The sequence below is a fragment of the Dromiciops gliroides genome, chromosome 3 (genome assembly GCF_019393635.1).
Source record: "Dromiciops gliroides isolate mDroGli1 chromosome 3, mDroGli1.pri, whole genome shotgun sequence".
NCBI lineage: Eukaryota > Metazoa > Chordata > Mammalia > Microbiotheria > Microbiotheriidae > Dromiciops > Dromiciops gliroides.
Window position 1 is genome coordinate 319,414,849 of NC_057863.1, and position 20,020 is coordinate 319,434,868.

At 38.5% G+C, this 20,020-nt stretch overlaps 2 pseudogenes; both read right to left on the minus strand.

The window, feature by feature from the left end:
- Positions 1 to 323: 323 nt before the first annotated feature.
- Positions 324 to 11,519, minus strand: LOC122747531 (annotated as a pseudogene).
- A 7,367-nt stretch (positions 11,520 to 18,886) lies between these two features.
- On the minus strand, positions 18,887 to 19,581 carry LOC122747532 (annotated as a pseudogene).
- Between the last annotated feature and the right edge of the window lie 439 nt (positions 19,582 to 20,020).

The following is a 20,020-nucleotide window of genomic DNA, read 5'->3' on the forward strand; positions in this document are numbered from 1 at the left end:
TAAGTGACTTGCCCAGGGTCACACAGCTAGTAAGTGTTAAGTGTCTCAGGCCGGATTTGAACTTAGGTACTCCTGACTGCAGGGCCGGTGCTCTATCCACTGCGCCACCTTAGCTGCCCCTCTCTATAGCTTTTGACACAGTTAATGACCCCTCCCCCCTCCTTCTGGACAGTCTCTTCTCCCTTAGCTTCTCTGCTGCTGCTCTCCCTTGGTTTTCTTCCCCATATTCCTTTCTTAAATTATTGTCCTTTTCCCATCCATTAAATGCAGGCATCTCCCAAGGCTCCTTTCTGGGTCATCTTCTCTCCTCTCACCATACTCTTTTATTTGTTGTCTTCATCAGCTTCAAAGGGCTCAATAATCATCTCTGTACAGATGATCCTCAAATCAACATATCCAGTTTTAGTTTCTCCCTTTAACTCCAGGCCCACATTTCCAATGGCCTGCTGGACATTTTCCCTTGAATATGACATAGGTGTTTCAAATTCAACATATCTAGAACAGAATTCACTATGTTTCTCCCCAAAGACTTCCCCTTTCCAAACTTCTCCATTTCTGTTGAAGGTACTCACCCATATCTATAACTTGGAAGTCCTGCTTGACTCCCCTTTCCTTTCTTATCCAGTCATTTGCCAAGTGTCTTGACAATTCCATCTCTGCAGCATCATTTTTGCCACTTTCTTTCCTCTTACCCTTTAACAGTTCCTGTTGTTATCCCCCTTCACCTAGTCTGTGACAATAGCTCCCTAATTGTTCTGCTTCCAGGTTTTCTCAGTCTCCAATCAAGCCTCTGCATGGCTACCAAACTGATCTTCCTACTCAAAAAATTTTAGTGGTTCCCCAATGCCTCTAGACTAAAATGGAAAATCATCAGTTTGGCATTTAAAGCCTTTCATAATATGACCCTCATATACTTTTGTCTTATTTCACACACTCTCCATGATAGTCTTCTCACTGTGCCCTATGCATGACATTTCACTTCCTGCCTTTGTGTCATTGTACAGTTGGTCCTCCATGTCTGGAATACATTCTCTTCCTTACTTCAGTCATTTAGAACTTTTAGATTTCTTCAAAGCAAAACTCAGGTGTCACCTCCTATAAGAATCTTTCCTGATCACCCTAAGTTATCAGGGCTTTGAAGGGAGCTATGAACAGCTCCCTCTTGAAATGACTTTATACATACTTTGTCTCTACATATTTACATGAAGTGACCCTCACCCCTATGACTCCTAATTGAATAAAAAGTCCTTAAAAACAGGGATTATTTCATTTTTTTCTTTGTATCCAAAGACCTGAGCCCACCATCTAGAACATACTACGCAACTGATAAATGTTTGTAGAATTAAATTAATTTGAAGTGATATGCAGATGCCTGGCTACTCACATGGGCTGTGGGTGTGATGTCCAGATGGATTTAATTGATCAAATTGATTGTGAGACATCCCAAAGAATTACAAGATTCAGTAACTCAGTTTCCCAAGTGTTATTAAAATACTGTGATGACCACAGGGAGAGAACTAAGGAGATAAGTCTGGAATAGGGAGATGAAAATGGTTATATTTATAGTGAGAAAAAGTAGGTTATCTCCTCATTATCCTAATCTCCACTTTAATGAGGTATATGGGAGGTCTTATCCTAATATGGACTTCCTGGGGTCCTAAGACAACCCTTGAAGCAGGTACCTTTTTCCTTGGAGGTGTGTTTTTGGGGTTTACACTTGATAAAGTGAACCTAAGGACACATTTGGTCTTTTCTGTGCATTTTCCTAAAGACGTGCTTAAACTTGTCAGACCCAGAGGGTCTCTGTGTTTATGATATCTCTTTATTTAAGATCTGGTTCCTAGGTGTCCTGTCATCTAGGAATATTAATGCCTATTAATGGTTAATGGTCCCTAGTTACTGTCTCTATTGATGGTGAGGGTTGCTAGGGACTCTTGGTTACTGTACTGTTGATAAGAATACAAACCTTAGTTTTTTTGCTAACCCTTTTAGGGACTAAAGGACTTAAGCCTCAGTTTATCTGTTAATCCCTTTTAGCTACAGTTGATAGGTTATCTATTAGCCCTTTTAGCCTCCTCCATCTGGTGTTGGCTTAACTGAAGACTTTGATTTGTTGCATGTGTAGAATCTCAATTATGTTCACTGTCATATTTTCATGTAAGGAAACATGGTCTAACTATATTAATTTTTATTTCATAATAAATAAAGATTTATATCAAACATTTAAATATTCATACACTTTCCTATATTCATACTGTGTTTTTTTAAATAATTGGGGGCTAGGCTGGGTTTTCTAAAGTATTCTACTACTTATATATTCATGACTATATCATAATGGCTATTGTACCTGTTTTGGCAGTAATTATTTATTATTAATATTATATATTAAATATTAGTAAAGAATTGACCACATGACAGTTAATACAAGCAGAAAAGTCCCAGTGCCAAGTTGACAATATGGCCTACAAACCTACCCTGTCCTAAGAGCGTGCACCAAGAACAGCAGGTCCAGGAAGCCAAGAATACCAAGAAGATGGCAACAAACACGTGGTCTCAGCTTTTGTCCTCTTTTGATAGAGCTAGGTCACTATACATTGATCAAAGCTAATTGCTTAGGATCATTCAGTTCCATTGATTGACAGGACTTGAGGGTGATCCAAATTAAAATGAGTTCTACAGATGTCATCAAAGCAGGGCAACTAGGTGGTGCAGTGGATAGAGCACCGGCTCTGGAGTCAGGAGTACCTGAGTTCAAATCCGGCCTCAGACACTTAACACTTACTAGCTGTGTGACCCTGGGCAAATCACTTAACCCCAATTGCCTCACTAAATTAAAAAAAAAAAAGCTATAGAGAGGGGGGCAGCTAGGTGGCACAGTGGATAAAGCACTGGCCCTGCATTTAGGAAGGACCTGAGTTCAAATTCAACCTCAGACACTTGATACTTACTAGCTGTGTGATCCTGGGCAAGTCACTTAACCTTCATTGCCCCACCCTAACCCCCCAAAAAAAGCTATGGAGAGAGGCCAGGTAGAATGAGGACTGAAAAAATGTCATTGGATTTAGCAGTTAAGAGACTAGGCAAAAGTGGAAGGATACCGAGAATCTATAAAAGACTTCTTCAAAGTAGATAAAGTAGCAAAAAGGTAAAGATGCTGGAAATAATTCTATCAGAACTGATTTTGCCTTTCTTTGTATTCCCAGTGCAATGGAACCACAGAGAATGTCACTACTGAAATGATTCAACAACAATAAAAAATATGCTATGTGCCAAAAGAAAATAGTTATCTGTCAGACCACTCAATTGAAACTACTTTTCTACAGCGTTACCCAAGATCTCTTAACTGCTAAATCCAATGACATTTTTTCAGTCCTCATTCTACCTGGCCTCTCTCCATAGCTTTTTTTGGGGGGTTAGGGTGGGGCAATGAAGGTTAAGTGACTTGCCCAGGATCACACAGCTAGTAAGTATCAAGTGTCCGAGGCTGAATTTGAACTCAGGTCCTTCCTGAATGCAGGGCCAGTGCTTTATCCACTGTGCCACCTAGCTGCCCCCCTCAGTGAGGGGAAGCCTTGGGTTTTGTGAGAAGGCAAAGAAAATAAACTGGGGAACTGGGGTGGTATTTGAACAATTACCAGGTTGGCAGCTTCTAACTGATCCCTTGGAATAGCTAATCTTTTAGGAACTGAGGTCAAGGGACTGCTGATGAAGTAAAGGTCCCAAAGCTTCATACCTCAAGCAGATGGTCTCTATTCAGCACTAGGAATTTAAGGTGGAAAACACAAAGATGTACAAATGCTGGTTCTCTGGAGCTTTGTGCAATACTAGCTGAAAGGATAGAACACCTTTATTTAAATCAGAACCTATTGCAGACCAAAAAAAAAAGAAAAGAATTATTGGTGGCCAGCCTGTGTTCTTCCTGTGTGTTTTCTTGGTTACTGAAAAATCAAAACTTAACTGTTGCTACTCCCTTTTTTTTTTCTGGTTGACTACTTTCTTGTATTACTTTTACATGGTAAATTTTGAGTTCATGGAATTTTTAAAAGGCCACCAAATGACTTTCTTCTCCTGGTGTTGGAAAACAATGTATTGAGAACAACATGAGTGGTATTTAAAACTTCTAATATATTTTTTCCTCATGTTGCCCTTTTGACAAGAATATGCATGTAAGCATTAATATATGATCCAACTGTAGTAAGCAATAAATCATATTTTAGCACATTTTTTCTGTATCCAAGTTTTGTGACATAAATGCCCTTGTGAAGTTATTAAATCAGCCGCAAAAGAGTAATCAATGAACACACCTTCCCCCCATTGAGGTAAAGTATATATGAAAATATGTTCTGGATTCTTATATGTACTACATTTATAGTTTATATTACATGTGGTATTTTAAGTGACTCATGTATGGAGAGAGATAAGAACCTTTTCATATTATACCCATGTTTATAAATACCTCTTCTGTATGAACTGTCAGTAAGGGATGATTATTTATATAAAAGAAAAGATGCATTTCTGCTTTTGTGATATACAGAGCTATTTTTCTCAATTATTCTTGCCATCATGCCAAAAACTACCTCAAAGGATTAAAAAAAAACAACCATTTTCTTCTAGGAACAAAGTGTGAATTATTTTGTTTCATGATATTTTATTTCTTTCACAGTTCTGAAAGCCCTGTCAGTATAGATGACTTATTCTTTAAAATCTTATTTTTCCCACACCAAATGGAAGGAGACAAAAATCTTTCACCATACAACCATTTTCATATTTTAATGATACCTGGGAGTAGAATAAAGATCTAAATGTTTGGGAGCATTTTTAAGATCATAGTTAGAACTTTGCAGCAAGTAGATACTCAATAAATGTTGAAAGGAATAACCAGTGTACTCTCAAACAGAAAGCTAGCATTCTCCATTTTATTTGAATTTAAGTAGAAAAGGTAAACCACATGGGGTGGGTGGGTGAGTATAGTAGACATAATAAAGCCATGTGCTTTGGATCAAGCAGCTGACAATTAGAAAAGACATTGGTATTGAGGGGAAAACTGCTTGTACGTTTATCCCAGTTGATATGCTTTTAAGCTTGCTGACGTGAAAAAAGAAATAGAAAAGATCTATTTTTACAAAATCTATAATTAATCCAAATTTCTACTGAATTTCTAGTTTAGCAAATATTCTAAGTGAATTAGAAAGTGTAAGAACCATGTTCATCCTCCTTTGCTTTCATGTCCACTCATTTCCTGTCAAACCCACCCAGGAGTCCTGAATCCTATCACTGCCTCCATACCTCTATCCACAGACCTCCCCAGTGCCTAGCACTGGAAAGGACATTTTTGAGAGGCATCTAAGAACAAAACTATGTAGGCTGACTAAAAGATCAAAATTTGGTCATCTTTAACTTCTGGGGCATGAATACATCAGGAAAGCATTATGATCCCTGAAATCTTGGAGTAGGTGCTAAGAGAATGAAGTGTCCTCTGTTGACTTTTTTTCTCCTCATTACAGGAAAAGTGGTATATTCAGTCACATAAGTTCTTCAAGAGACCACATTTGTTGGAGGTTCTGGATCAGCAGTCCTTATCTTTCTTCTTCTTCTTCTTCTTTTTTTTTTGTTCTGAGGCAATTGGGGTTAAGTGACTTGCCCAGGATCACACAGCTAGTAAGTGTCAAATGTCTGAGGCCGGATTTGAACTCAGGTACTCCTGACTCCAGGGCTGGTGCTCTATCCACTGTGCCACCCAGCTGCCCCCAGTCCTTATCTTTCTTGACTTCTTTGTCACATTTTACATTGTTGACCAGCTCTTCCTTCTAGACTTTCTCTTCTTTAGCATGATGGTTCTGATGACTCTGTTTCTGTCTCTCTGTGTCTGTCTATCTCTGTCTCTCTCTCTCTCTTTCTCCCCCCACCTCAGTCTTCTTTGCTGGATCATCACCCTGGATTATCACACTATCATATATCTATTATCCCAGGTCTTTTTCATCTATACTGTTAATGATCTCATTAGCTCCCAAAGGCTTGATCATAATCTCCATGCAGACAACTCCCTGATCTATATATCCAATCCCAGTCTTTCTACTGAAACCTACTTCTGTATCACTAATTTCCAATTGGATATTTCTAACTAGAGGTCTCATAGGCACCTCAAACTCAAGCTGTCCAAAATAGAAATCATTATCTTTAATTCAATATCCTCTCCTCTTCCTTATTTCTAAGTTTTTGTTGAGAGCACCATTATGCTTCCAAATATGGAGATTTGTAACTATTAACAGGGATAAATAGATAGACAGATATGGAAATGCCCCCATTCTATGTCCCCAAATATACTAGATTTCTGCCATTGTATAATAGAAGGATGACAGTGGCTGAATATTCCTTCCCTCACTCTCTTATCTTCAAGGGGGTATTAGCTTAGAATCACATAGATTAGACATTAGATATTTGACATCTAGATAAATAATTCTTTTGAGGTTCAAGACAAAAGCCATGTTAGTGCTGCTGCCTTGAGATACAAGCTAAGTCCACCAGGCAATGGACCACAAGAAGGTCTGAGAAGCCCTGGCCCAAAGGGTATAAAGATGAAGGAATCATAGAGAAACTTGTGAAGGAAAAGGTCAAAGACAATATCCCACAACTGCTGAGCCCCAGGCAGAACAAGATGTAGCTCTGCTTCCAGTTCTTAGAGCAGAAACTGGTCTCCTATTCCTGTAAAGACTGTAGTATTTGATGGAAAAGTGCATATGTGTGGTGAGATCAGGATATCCAAATAGTTTGGATAGGATATCCAAATAGTTTGGTGCCCCAGAGACAAGATGATTTTTCAGGTCAATCTGGGAGAGAACTATCTCATCCAGCAAGTCTACTCTGTTTGTTTGTTTGTTTGTTTGTTTTTGTTTTTGTTTTGGCTAGGCAATTGGGGTTAAGTGACTTGCCCAGGGTCACACAGCTAGTAAGTGTTTTTTTTGTTTTTTTGGTTTTTTTTTTTCGGTAAGGCAATTGGGGTTAAGTGACTTGCCCAGGGTCACACAGCTAGTAAGTGTTAAGTGTCTGAGGCCGGATTTGAACTCAGGTACTCCTGACTCCATGGCTGGTGCTTTATCCACTGCGCCACCTAGCTGCCCCAGCTAGTAAGTGTTAAATACCTGAGGCCGGATTTGAACTCAGGTCCTCCTGACTTCAGGGCCGGTGCTCTATCCACTGCACCACCTAGCTGCCCCCCAGCAAGTCTACTCTTAACAGTCTGCGAGAAGAAAATGGAAATCAAGTGACATACTGGGGTGCTGGGTTTTCCTTACATCTCTGCAGCTGAAGTGGGAGATGGTTTCTCATTTTTCATTCAAAGTCTTCCTTGCTTCCTCGGCTCCTTTCTTCCAAAGGTCTCTCACCCAATCAAAAGTCATGCATCCTCAGAATCAGAGGTCTGTCCTTCAGGGGATGACCAAGCCCTTCAAAAGGTAGGACTATACAATCTAATCACCCTCTAATCATTCCTCTCCTTTACCACTAACATCCAATCAATTATTAAGTCTTGCAGATTATATTTCCATGTCTCTTATCTATCCATTTCTCTCCACTCATACCATAACCATACTAGTTTAGGCTATTATCACTTCCCACTCAGATTATTACAATAATCTCTTGATTGGTCTCCCACCGTCCAGTCTCTTCCTTCCATTCTTTCCAGACAATTGCCAAATGAATGTACCTAGGGCACAGGTCTGACTATGTCACTGCCCTGTTCAAGACACTCTAGTGGTTTACTCTTACCTCTAGGATAAAATATAAATTCTTCAGTTTAACTTTTAAAGCATTTTACAAGCTGGTTCCAGCCTACCTCCTCAGGTTTATTACACATTACTCTCTATCATTCACCAGACATTTCTGCCAAATTGGCCTGCTTGCTGCTCCCAGTATATGACATACCATTTCCTACCTCCATAAATTTTCATAGGCTTTCCCCATGGCTGAAATACACTATTCATTTACACTCTTGGGTTTTTAAAGAAAATTCCTTTATTATTATGAAATTACCAACACGAGCAACCATGAATGTTTCCACATGTAATAGAGCAGATGCTGCCACTTGACATGCTGGAACTACACAGGGACTTCATCATACCCAAGTGCTGGGTAACCATGCCTGGTTGACCAGAGGCAGGCAAGGCAGCTGTCATATCCTGTTATACATGTACAAAAAAGAAGAGAAAAGTAAAGTGTACATGAAATTACAATTCATTATTAATATAACTTGTTTTTTATGGAACCAAGGCATTTGACATGTCAGGTCCAAATCTATCCTACTTGTCTATTTCTCCCCCAAACTTCCTTCTGTTCTCTCCTGCATTTTTAAATACTTCATCAATGCTCTTTTCTTTTTTTTGTATCACTATTACTAGCTTTTGTCTCTCTTCTCCCAAATCTCTCCTTCCACAAAAAAGTTCCCCTTTGTGTATATACTATCACAATTCCCATATGCACAATCACAACTATCATAATTCCTACATGCACTAACAAGCTAAGACCCCAAAGCACAGCTGCTATATCCCCTAAGATCTCTGTGAGTAGCCCTGATGGGGTTAGGAGGTATATAGTTTTTAGAAAAGGGAATCTACTAAGGGGTTCAGTAAGAACAATTAGTACAAAACATCTCACAAAAGACTACAACACAATCTTTTTAAAATAAGTTTTTATTTTTTAATTTAAAAAATTCCTTTTTTGTTGATCTGTTCCTCTGACTACCCTGACTTGAACAAATCAAAATAATTAATAAAATCCTCATTAGCTGCATTGATCAGAAAAACAGACTCTCACATTAGCCATATAAAAATGTAAAATTAGCTATGTATGTCTGTGAAATTTAAGTTCATCAGCTCTGTAGAAGAAAGTGATATTTCTCTCCATTCTTTTGGACCACTAGTTTATCATTGTATTGATTGAATTCTAAAGTCCAAGAAGTTTTTTTCTCTAAAAATGTTGTTGTCCTTGTATAAATTCAGCTCACCTCACTGTGCATCAGTTCTTAAAGGTCTTCCCAATTTACTCTTGAATTTTCCTTTTCATCATTTCTTACAGCACAATAATAATATTGAGAGAAACATTTTGTTTAGCCATTCCCCAATAGGAGGCCATGCAATTTTAGTTTGCAATTTTAGGCTACTACAAAAAGAGCTGACATAAATATGTTTACACATTAAGTTCCTTTTTGGTTTTCTTTGATTCCTTTGGGATATAGGTATAATAGTGTTCTAACTGGGTCAAAAAAAAAGTTTGTAGAGTTTGCTAACTTTTCTGGGAATAGACCAAATTGCTTTCCAAATTGGCTAGACCAATTCACAGATCCACCAAGAATGTACCAATATATCTGTTTTCTCCACAGCCCCTCCAACATTTGTAATTTTGCTTTTTGTCATCTTTGCCAATCTGATAGGTATGAAGTGAAACATCAAAGTTGCTTTTGCTTACATTTTTCTAATTATTAATCATTTTCAGCAATCCTTTCCTTGAAAACTGCCTTCTCCTCAGGACCTAGGATCCGGTGACCTCATGTAGTCTTGCCACATTCTTAGAGGAGTCCTAAACCAAGGTAAGGCAACTGAAGCAACAGCAGATTGAACAGCATCAGGAACACAAGGAAGGGACTGCACCTTGGCCACCCAAAAGAACAGTGAAGTCCATGCCACTATGGGGACCATCTCTGGGATAAGCCTTCTAGGGGTTTAGTGCTGTTGCCTTGAGATACAAGCTAAGCCCACCAGGCAATGGGCCACAAGAAGGCCTGAGAAGCCCTGGCCCAAAGGCTATAAAGATGAAGGAATCATAGAGAAACTTGTGAAGAAAAAGGTCAAAGGCAACATCCCACAACTGCAGAGCTCTGGGCAGAACAAGATGTAGCTCTGCTTCCAGTTCTTAGAGTAGAAACAGGTCTCCTATTCCTGTAAAGAGTGCATATATGTGGTGAGTTCAGGATACCAAATAAGACTGACTTCAAGTCGTTTTGCTGGACTTGTCAAAAGTCTTACAATAGATACAAAAGGGGAAGATAGCACCTGTCAAAGTTGTAAACAGACAAGATGCACCTGCCCACTGAAATTTTACCAAGTGGATCCCAGAAGACCTTATCCTCAGTTTTTGTGTGGGAGATGCAAAGGCAAACAACTCTCCTCTGACAACTTCAGCTTCAAACAAATCATTTCAATATATAACTATTTAAAGGGTGTGCTGTATTTTTGAGAACAGAGCACATAAATTAGCTCGTCCCCCACCCCTCCTTGTTCCCTTCACTTAATTAAAATGCTTCCTAAAATAGTAAAAATATTTTATAAACTCTTCAAATAAAAGTACTACCATTTTTTTTACAAGAAAGGTGGCAGGTAGGGAAGGAGAATAAAAGGGAGGGGGAGAAGGAAGGAGGAAGAAGAAGGAAGGGAAGAGACCTGTTTATATCCATTGATCTATTGGGGATTAACAGGCATAAATATGAATCAGTTCCTTATATATTTTGGATATAGGAACTTAATCAGAGTAACTTATTCTTTTACACATTATTACCCTGACTACTTTATTCAGTCCCACAGCAATACACCAAATGTAGCAAAAGGGGAGAGGGAGCCCTCTTATTCATTCCCAATACTGTAATATAGCAACAAGAGATAAGACTGGGGCGGGGGTTAGCCTTCCTCAGCTCCCAAGGAGTATTGCAGAAATGGGTAAGATAAGGATGAGATAATAGAATCCACCTTTTAGCTAGCTGGGCTTTGGAGTGGTTGGGGCTGGAGAACACACACACACACACACACACACACACACACACACACAAGGAAGCAGGTAGCAGCATTTATCTCAGGACCACACCTCCAAGTCAAGATGGGAGCTGGGGTTGGTTGTTTCCAGACTGACATTATGGGGGGTGAGGCAAGAAGCTGCCCAGACCTCTTCAGGATCTCTTGGGGAGGTTGGGACAGGCCAAAGGGAATCCAAGTAATGGAAGGCAAGAGAGGGTCGGAGAAAAGGAAATCTTCGGAGCAGAGAGCTGGGAAACCTTTATCACCCTAGGAGTTCTCTCTATTCCCCTCTACTGCAGGTGGAGCTAGGCATTGGGAGTCATGGCGCTGGGCATCAAACAAGGCACAGAAGGATGGATGCCAGATGGTTCTGAAGGAGATTAAGTTACCAGATCCAGAATTCCCTGCCCTTTCAGTTACTGCTCCTTTTTCCTAGGCTGGCTCCCAGGGAGTTGGCTGGCTGCCCCTCTTTGAGACTCTGGGTGAGAACTGAGGTCTGATCCCCCAGAAACTGCTGACCAAAGTGAAGCATGGCACTCGGTGGCTGAATTTGGTCCCTATGGAGTCATGAGGCTGAAGCTGAGAGGGACCCAAGCTCAGGGCTGTATGGTCGGGGGATCCCTGCGTCTCCTAGACTCTCTTCTCCAGAGCCACAGTCCTCTTCTTGGTCACTGGGTTCTTTATCCTGATCTTCCTCTCCTCCACACCTCCACACCTTCCAGGGGGAAGGCAGGGCATCATGCTAGGAAAGGATGGGGGGGGGGTGAGGGTGCCGGACGGACGGATCCCGAGGTCCCTCCTTTCCCCACAAACTGAGAAGTGCAGTAGAGGTGCTAACCCAGAGTAACTTATTACAAAGATTTCCTCCCCAGTTACCTGTTTTTCTTCTAATTTTTACTGTATTCGATTTTCTTGTATAAAACCTTTTTAATTTTATATAATCAAGATTATTTTATCTTTTATAACTCTATCACTTTAGTCATGAACTAACTGTTCCTCAATGCATAGAACTGAAAGGCAATCTGACTTTGGTTCACCTAATTATTTGTGATATGACCTTTTATAGCTAAGTCATATATCTATCTGGAGCTTATCTTGGTATATGATTTGAGGTGTTATTCTAAACTGAATTTCTCTCAGACTGCTTTCTAGTTTTCACTCCATTTTTTGTCCAATAGTGAGTCCTTACTCAATAGCAATATTCTTTGGGTTTATCAAGCATGAGGCTATAATATTTATGTGCTTCTGTATTTTGGGTACTAATAAAATAAATTTGATTATCACTGTATTCAATGTAGTTTCAGAGCTCATACTAATAGGCCCTTTTTCTTCCTACTTTTTTTTTCATTCTTATCCTTGAGATTTTTGACCTTTTGTTCTTCCATGTGAATTTAATTATTATTTTTCTAGGTCTATAAAATATCTTGGGAGAATTTGGCACAGAATTGAATAAGTACATTAATTTAGATAGTATTGTCATTTTTATTATATTGACTCAACCTACCCAGGAGAAATTAATGTTTCTCCTAAGATTTAGGTCTGTCTTTATTTCTATAGTATGACATATTCTCCAACAAGTACATACAGAATCCAAGGGAAAGTGGACTCAAATTTAGAGAGTTCATGTGTCAAAGGTGTAACTCAGACCTCCTGTTCACTAGAAGACCTTTTCTTCCCATGGTGTGAATCTCCCTTAGATATAGCTTCTTTGCTGTCCTCCTAGTGAAGTCATGAATCTTCTATCCCTTTGTCCTTGGCTCCTGATGCCAACACTTCAAAAAAATTGTACCAGGGCCGTAGTTAGGAGCTAATGGGAAGATTAAAAAAATGCTCTGTCTCAAAGTTTGTAATTTGTACCTTCTCCAGCCATAGTTGGGGGGCAGGGGCAAGGGAAAAGAAATAAAGCCTGAGCCAAAGGCCAGATACTCTCCCCTTCTCATCCCTCCTCATAAAGCAGTCCCTTCTTGGAGAAATTCTCTCTCCTCGCTGGCACTAGATTCTCTGTTCTTTCTGTCACCAGATGATCTCTCTCAGCTCTGCATTTCCCTTGGACCAAAATTAGTTTGATATTTATTATAGACAACCTCCAGAGTGGGAACAAGTTCCCTCAGCTAACTCAGCCACTCTTCCTGTGCAATCTCACATCCAGTTCATCCAAGCACTCATCAGAGACAGTTATAATTGATGGAGGCTTTTCCACAACTAGTTGGAATGCTTTTGATTCAATCCGGATAGTCAGCACTTAGCTAAAGTACCAGGAAGTAGCATTATATCACTTACTTTAGGTGAGGCAGGATAATTTGATTTACTCAATCAACTCCAAATCCTTATACTACCCTCCCCAGAGTGTGAGTCTTGGAGACTTTCTCTCCAAATACTCTTGGTGTATCTGAGTATAGAATGGAAAAGACTATTCTTTCTTAATGAAAAGTAGTGAAAGTAAAAGTAGGAAATGAAATGTGTGTGTGTTTCTGTGCTTTTCTTTAGGTAAAAACTATTACTGTTCTTGTCACATACTATGATTTTAGTAGTCCTTAGATTGAAATAATTTGCTCTTTTAAGAAGTAAAATTGTTAAAAGTGAATACAATACAACAGAAAAGCAGAAACACTGAAAAGCAGGACAGCATTGAAAGTTACATGTTGAATTTATTATGTATTTAAAAGGGAAAGTGAACCATAAATAACAAAGATTCTCATTTTCATGTGCAATCATCTTGGTCTGTTCTACTTTTTATATGGAAATTCTTATTTTATTTAATGTTTGTCATGTTCAAAATTAAAGAGAAAGAAAAGAATTGATTGTGTTCATGCTTCAATGGGGGGAAGGGAACACAAGGTTTAAGTCTTTCCCATAGTGTAAAAATGCCTTTATTTGTGATCCCTTCCTTTTAAAACAGAATAACATTTAAAAACTAATCTTTGCTTTATTTTTGGCATTAATCCTTTTTTTAAGTATTTCTATATCACATACTATATGTCATGCATTTTGCTAAGCACTTTTACAAACTGATGCTCACAACCCTTCAAGGTTGGTGCTAGAAGGACCCAAGTTCAAATCTCACCTCAGACACTTACTAGCTGTGTGACCCTGGGCAAGTCACTTAACCCTAATTGCCTTAAACATCCAGGGCCATCTCCAGTTGTCCTGATATATATCTTGCCACTGAACCCAGATGGTTCTGGAGGAGAGAGTGAGGTTGGTGACCTTGCACAGCCCTCCCTCACTTCAAAAACCCAATTCAGTGCAAGTCATGACATCACCCTGATGCCATGGTCCTTTTTGGGAATGAAGGACAAAAAAGAATGTCATTAATGCAATGTACTTTTTTGTACCATAGAACTTGGGTTTTCCTATCTATCCTTTCTCTGGAATTGTTTCTTTGAAATGAGGAAAGAGGTTGGCAGTACTGTCACTGGTATTTCTTTGCCTAACCAAGAGAATCCAGCTACCACAGACATCCTCAGCTGCTCCTGCCCTCAACCTAAAAACCCTGCCTGAAGTTTAAGGATTCAACTCATCTATTAATGACTGTTCTGTCTCCTATCACTAACACAAGTTGAATGCCTGGTCATAATATGAAATACCTTTAAATCATTTAAATTGTTATCCTTTATGTCGGCAGGTGTGTTTTTGTCACGTTATAAAATAGATCAGATTTTAAGTACTGCCAATATTTTATTCTTTTCTCACTATGGTCTCTTTTAGGCATGGTAATTTTTTAAAAGTCAATTTCCCTTTCAATTTAAAAATACATATTATATAAGTAACACAATCTACAATGGAGTTTCATAGTAGTAGCTCTAACACTGAGTTGCTTGTGTTTTTGTCATTTTGAGTCAAATAAAAGTCTCAGTTAAATGTAGCTTAAAATTTGTCATTAGGATAAAAAAACCATAGAATAATATCATAGAATAATACCTTGAACATTGACTAAGCTTTTCATCCAAGTATCTCAAATCCCTTCACAGGCATTAGTTAATTAAGTTTCATAATACCCCTATCAGGAAAACAAGATTTAGGTGCTATGGGCTCTAACTCCAAGAATAAGGACTGTTCCCAAGTCTGTCATTTCTATATGAATGAAATGAACTGAACACTGTACTGTTTACCCTTCAGTTTCAATCACCTTATCAATAAAAGTGGATCACCATGCAATCTATTTGGCCTCCAAAATAGGTTATCAATTGTGAAGACAACTGAAATTAATATATTGATAATATGCCACAGTCCACTTTTACCACTTCAAATATCAGAAACTTGATCATCTAAGTTAGAAAATGAAGCTTATAAAAACAAAAAGTTAGGTCTTGAGTGTGACCTTAATGGACTTTATTTAATGGAGAAGGGTGGACAGAGAAACAAACTACCTCAAAAACATGAAAATAAATGAATGTGCATAGGACATTTTCTCCTCATCATTAATAATGAGAGGCACTAGGGGCGGCTAGGTGGCTCAGTGGATAGAGCACCGGCCCTGGAGTCAGGAGTACCTGAGTTCAAATCCCACCTCAGACATATAACACTTACTAGCTGTGTGACCCTGGGCAAGTCACTTAACCCCAATTGCCTCACTTAAAAAAAAAATAATGAGAGGCACTATATTGGTGTGTCCCTCATATTGTCCTATTTTATAGAGATGATTCAGGTGAAATACAGAGAACTTTGTTAGCCTGGAGTATATTTTTAATGACTACATTATAAAGTTTGAAAACAGTGGCATAGTGTACAAGGGAAGCAACAACTTTGCCTTAGTCACCACCTCATAAATATAAAACTCTAAATTAAAAAAAATTGAATTCTTCAAAGCCTGGTTTTGTCACAGAAAAACAAATTAAAATAGCACTTAAATCTGCCTTGAGTTATGAAGCATTCGTAATATAGGAAGTTCATTATGTACTATAGTACTTAGTAGATTTCAAAGGTTTTTGGTTTCATTAGTATAGACACTCCACACACTTACTTAAATGACAACCCATCTATGCTTTAATAGACCATCTTCCTGAGTTACTGTAGCTAAAAACTCATTACCTGTTTGCTAATCCACTGGTGATGAGGCTCTCTGAATTTAGCTAAACTGCTCTTTGGAAGATAGACGGTCTTTGTCTGGGTTCATACTCTTATGTCTTTGCAGTTTGATTGGATCTGCTAAGGCTTGTGCTCATACAAGCAAAACCATAAAGAGGCCAGGATCACCTCTAACCCCAATGAGGCACTGAAATAGGACATTAGCAAGGGCAGTGTTGTTCCTGAATCTTATTCTGATGAAATTTTTACACAATTCCAAGTCATATTCCTCATTAATGTATGTGCATATCATATACATTGCTTTATTCTGATCTGTTTTCTGTCATTAGACTCAAGTAAATCTATTGTTCTTAATAAAACAGTGGGAATTAGGTAAAAGGCAAGGGGAGACAGAGTTAAGAAAGCAATGATCCTTTAAGAGGCTGCCTCATTTAATCTCATTTAATGAGGGGTTTAAAGACTGGAATAAGTACCTTGCAATAGTTATCTAATTTCTGAAAACAGAGAAGCAACACTTATAAGATCAAATTATAAAAAAGGAAAAACTATCCATTAGCTGCAAAGGACAAGAATAAGAAAGAAGAAAAGATGTGGGCCAAAATGAAAATTAAAAAAAAAAAAGATGGAAAATTGTAAGAAGTTGGAGAGTACTTAAAGGTGAGGGAAAGTTATGAAAAAATCTGTAATAAAGCAAAATCCAGTTTATTTAGCAGACTGTATATTAACTCATTTTAATATATATTTTTTGTTGTTCAGTTGTTTTTTAGTTGTGTCGGACTCTTGGTGACCTGATTTAGGATTTTCTTGGCAAAGATGCAGGAGCAGTTTGCCATTTCCCTCTCCAGTTTATTTTATAGATGAGGAAACTGAGGCAAACAGGGTTAAGTGATTTGCCCAGAATCATACAGCTAGAAAGTGTCTGAGGCCAGATTTGAACTCAGGAATAGGTGTTTTCCTCACTCCAGGCCCAGCATTCTATCCACTGTGTCACCTAGTTGCTCACACACACACACACACACACGCATATATATGTACATATATGCGTGTGTGTATATGTGTATGTGTATGTATATTTATGTATATGTGTATGTATGTGTATTTATATATTAGCATATATTAGTATGCCATATATTAATGACATTTAATGTTCATAATAATTGTCTTGAGATAATTGATGGAGCTAGGAAGATTTTAGAATTAATTGCTAAGCAAATGTTTTGTAAGTACTTTTTAAAGGGAAAAAGTAATGATTATAAACCAACATAGGTTCAATAGGAACACATCATTCCAGAACAACCCTATTTCCTTCTTTGGTATAGTTAGTAGGTCAGGTGAATTCTATAAATGTAATATATCTGGATTTCAGAGAGCTTGGGCAAGTTTCTCATGATAACCTTGTGGATAAAATGGAGAAATATGAGACAAATAATAATAAAGTTAAGTAGATTAGCAAGTGATTGAAAAACAGGAGAGTATTGGTGAATAGGTCCTTATTAATTGGAAGGACAATCTCTAAGGCCCTTCCACAAGGCTCTATTTTAGACTCTGTTATATTCAATGTTTTATCAATGACTTAAATGAAGACAAAATGCTTCTCAAATTTGTGAAAGAATTGAAGCTCAGTCAGATACCTAATATAATAGAATCAAATTCCAAAAAGGTCATAACAAGATTGAACAATGGGCTATATGAAGACAAAATTATTCCAATATTACTCCAATATTCCGACTTTTCTAATATTACATTAGCTCATTAATCTTATCCAATGATGCATAGCAGAACCCATTCATGACTGCCCATTTTGTGTGACTCTTGTTTATGTTCTCCAATAAATACAAATTAGGGGTCCACCCAATTTGCTAAGGGCATTCCTCACATTATTCTGACATTATGTAACTACTAATTGAGTGTATGGACCATCATTCAATTATGTCTCTCTCTAGTTACATGACCAGACCATCTTTTTTCCTAGTTGTATATTTCTTTGATGGCATCCTTTATACTGCTTCTCTTGCACAATTCCTCTCTTATAAAAGTGTTGTAGCTTACTCACAGACACCATGCCCTTTTTCATTGCCCTTTGAATGATCCTCAACTTCAGTTCTTCAAAATCTATAGTATTATACAACTCACAACTACATAACATAGGCTATCAGATTCGGCAATTGAGGGATTATTGGTAATTTGGGAGAGAACAGTTTTAGTACAAGGATAAGGTTGGAGAACTGAGATCCCAAAGGATTGAGAAGTGAACAACAGAAAAAGTGTCAGCAATAGTTGCAGATAGCTTCTTCCAATGAATACAGTTGTCAAAGGGAAAAGAGACATGAGATTAGACTCTAGTGAGAATGGTGGTTGTTGTTTTTCAGGAAGGAAGAAGCTTAGGGATATTTATAGGCTTCAGGGAAATAAAAAATAGATAAAGAGCAAAGATTAAAGGACGGTAGGTGGGCATGGGACCAATCTTCTGGAGATGAGGGGGAATGGGATCGAGTGTCCATGTAAAAGGGTTAACTCTGACCAAGTAAAAGAGTCACTTCAACAGGGACTGAAGTAAAGAAGGAGAACGTGAGGGATACTGTCATGTGGTTTTGAGGTAAAAGAGAGAGGTCATGGGAAATAGTCTATTTTGTGAGTAAAATTTGAGGCAAGGTGCCTGGCTGAAACAATGAGAGGATGCCATGGGAGACTTGAAGAAAAGATCTGAAACAGACTAGGCAGTAATAGAGAGAGAATCAATTGGAAGGAATGAAAGGATCACTGACAAAGCTGAGGATAAAATAATGTAATTAGATGGAAGAACTTTAAAAGCAGTGAGATTATTGACTAATGGCAATAGGGTTGTGATCTGAAAGAAGCAGTAGAGAAAAAAGTATATTTTGACCCTTCCTCATTTGTTGTGAAACATTCATCGGTGTAAGTAGACTGCAGTGGGGTCATTAGATTCACTACAGAATAACACCACACAGGTGAGGAGTGATGGAAAAGGTCAGCAGGAGACTTCATGAGCTCAGCCTCTTTCTGGACTGTGGGAAAAAGGACATGGACTACTGGAGCAAACCAGAGTGAAGGGTTTTGACTTAGCTGATGAGGTTAGAGATAAAGAGTGACCCTCTGGCTTCATATCCTGATTTTCTGTTTGGGGAATTCTTGCCTTGAGAAGCTTAGCTGTTAGCCAAAGTCAACTTGATATATTCCTCCTTGGACAGCCTTGATGGTTCCTTTCTTTCCACTCCAGGTGTTAAGGGCAAATGCTTGCAGAGCTCTTCCATAAGAAAAGGTGAGGGCCTGTGGTTTAGGTAAGGAGCAAGTATTAATGACATCAAAGTGGAATAATGAAAGATAATTCTCACTTTGGCCCCAAAGAGGAATATAATACCAGTGACTACAGAGGGTACAGTCAGGTAAAAGGCTGTTAGAGTTGCCTTTATAGTCTCCTTATTTGGATACTTTGAGGTACAGGCATGGTGAGGTGTGACCACACTGGATTTCAGCAAGGTCCCTTCCAAGTAAATATGATTTGCACTCAGAGTTTTGTAAACAGCAATCAAGATCTGTTTGATGATGTACTGACCACACTTCAGATCATGTTCTCCATCAGGGAGGATTTCTTTTTCCTGGGGGGAAATTGAATAGAGACAAGACTATCCTGCTGACAAATGCTAGCATAGTGAGCCAACACACTGAAATTCTCCAGAATGGCAAGATCAGAAGATAGATTATCCCTCATCTTCAGTTCCCAATGTTTCTTGGCAAAGTAAACTCTGTGTTTCATCCCATGTAGACCTAGGATGGTAATTTCATCATTTTTTTTTCAACCAGAGGGGCTATGCCTTTTTCTATCTTGACATCCTCAATACTACTCTTGGTCTGTATCACATTGTATAATGACTGATGATAAGCTTTCTGGTGAAGTGTCTCATGGAGAAGGAAGGGCTGTTCACTCAGTCATCTGTGTCAAAAGTAAGCACCATTAGATGCACCAACTTTCCTGTGTTTCAGTTCCATTATAATCCAATCCAATCCAATCCAATAAACATTTATTACATGCCTACTATGTGCCAGGCACTTGTTAAGGACTGGGGATACAAATGAGAAATATATAGTTCCTGTTCTCAAGGAGTTCACAACTGGAATTAGTAAAGACAACACACAAAAGGAAGATGAAAGATTGTGGGGAAAGTAGTAAGCACAGGGACATACTTATAGGGAGT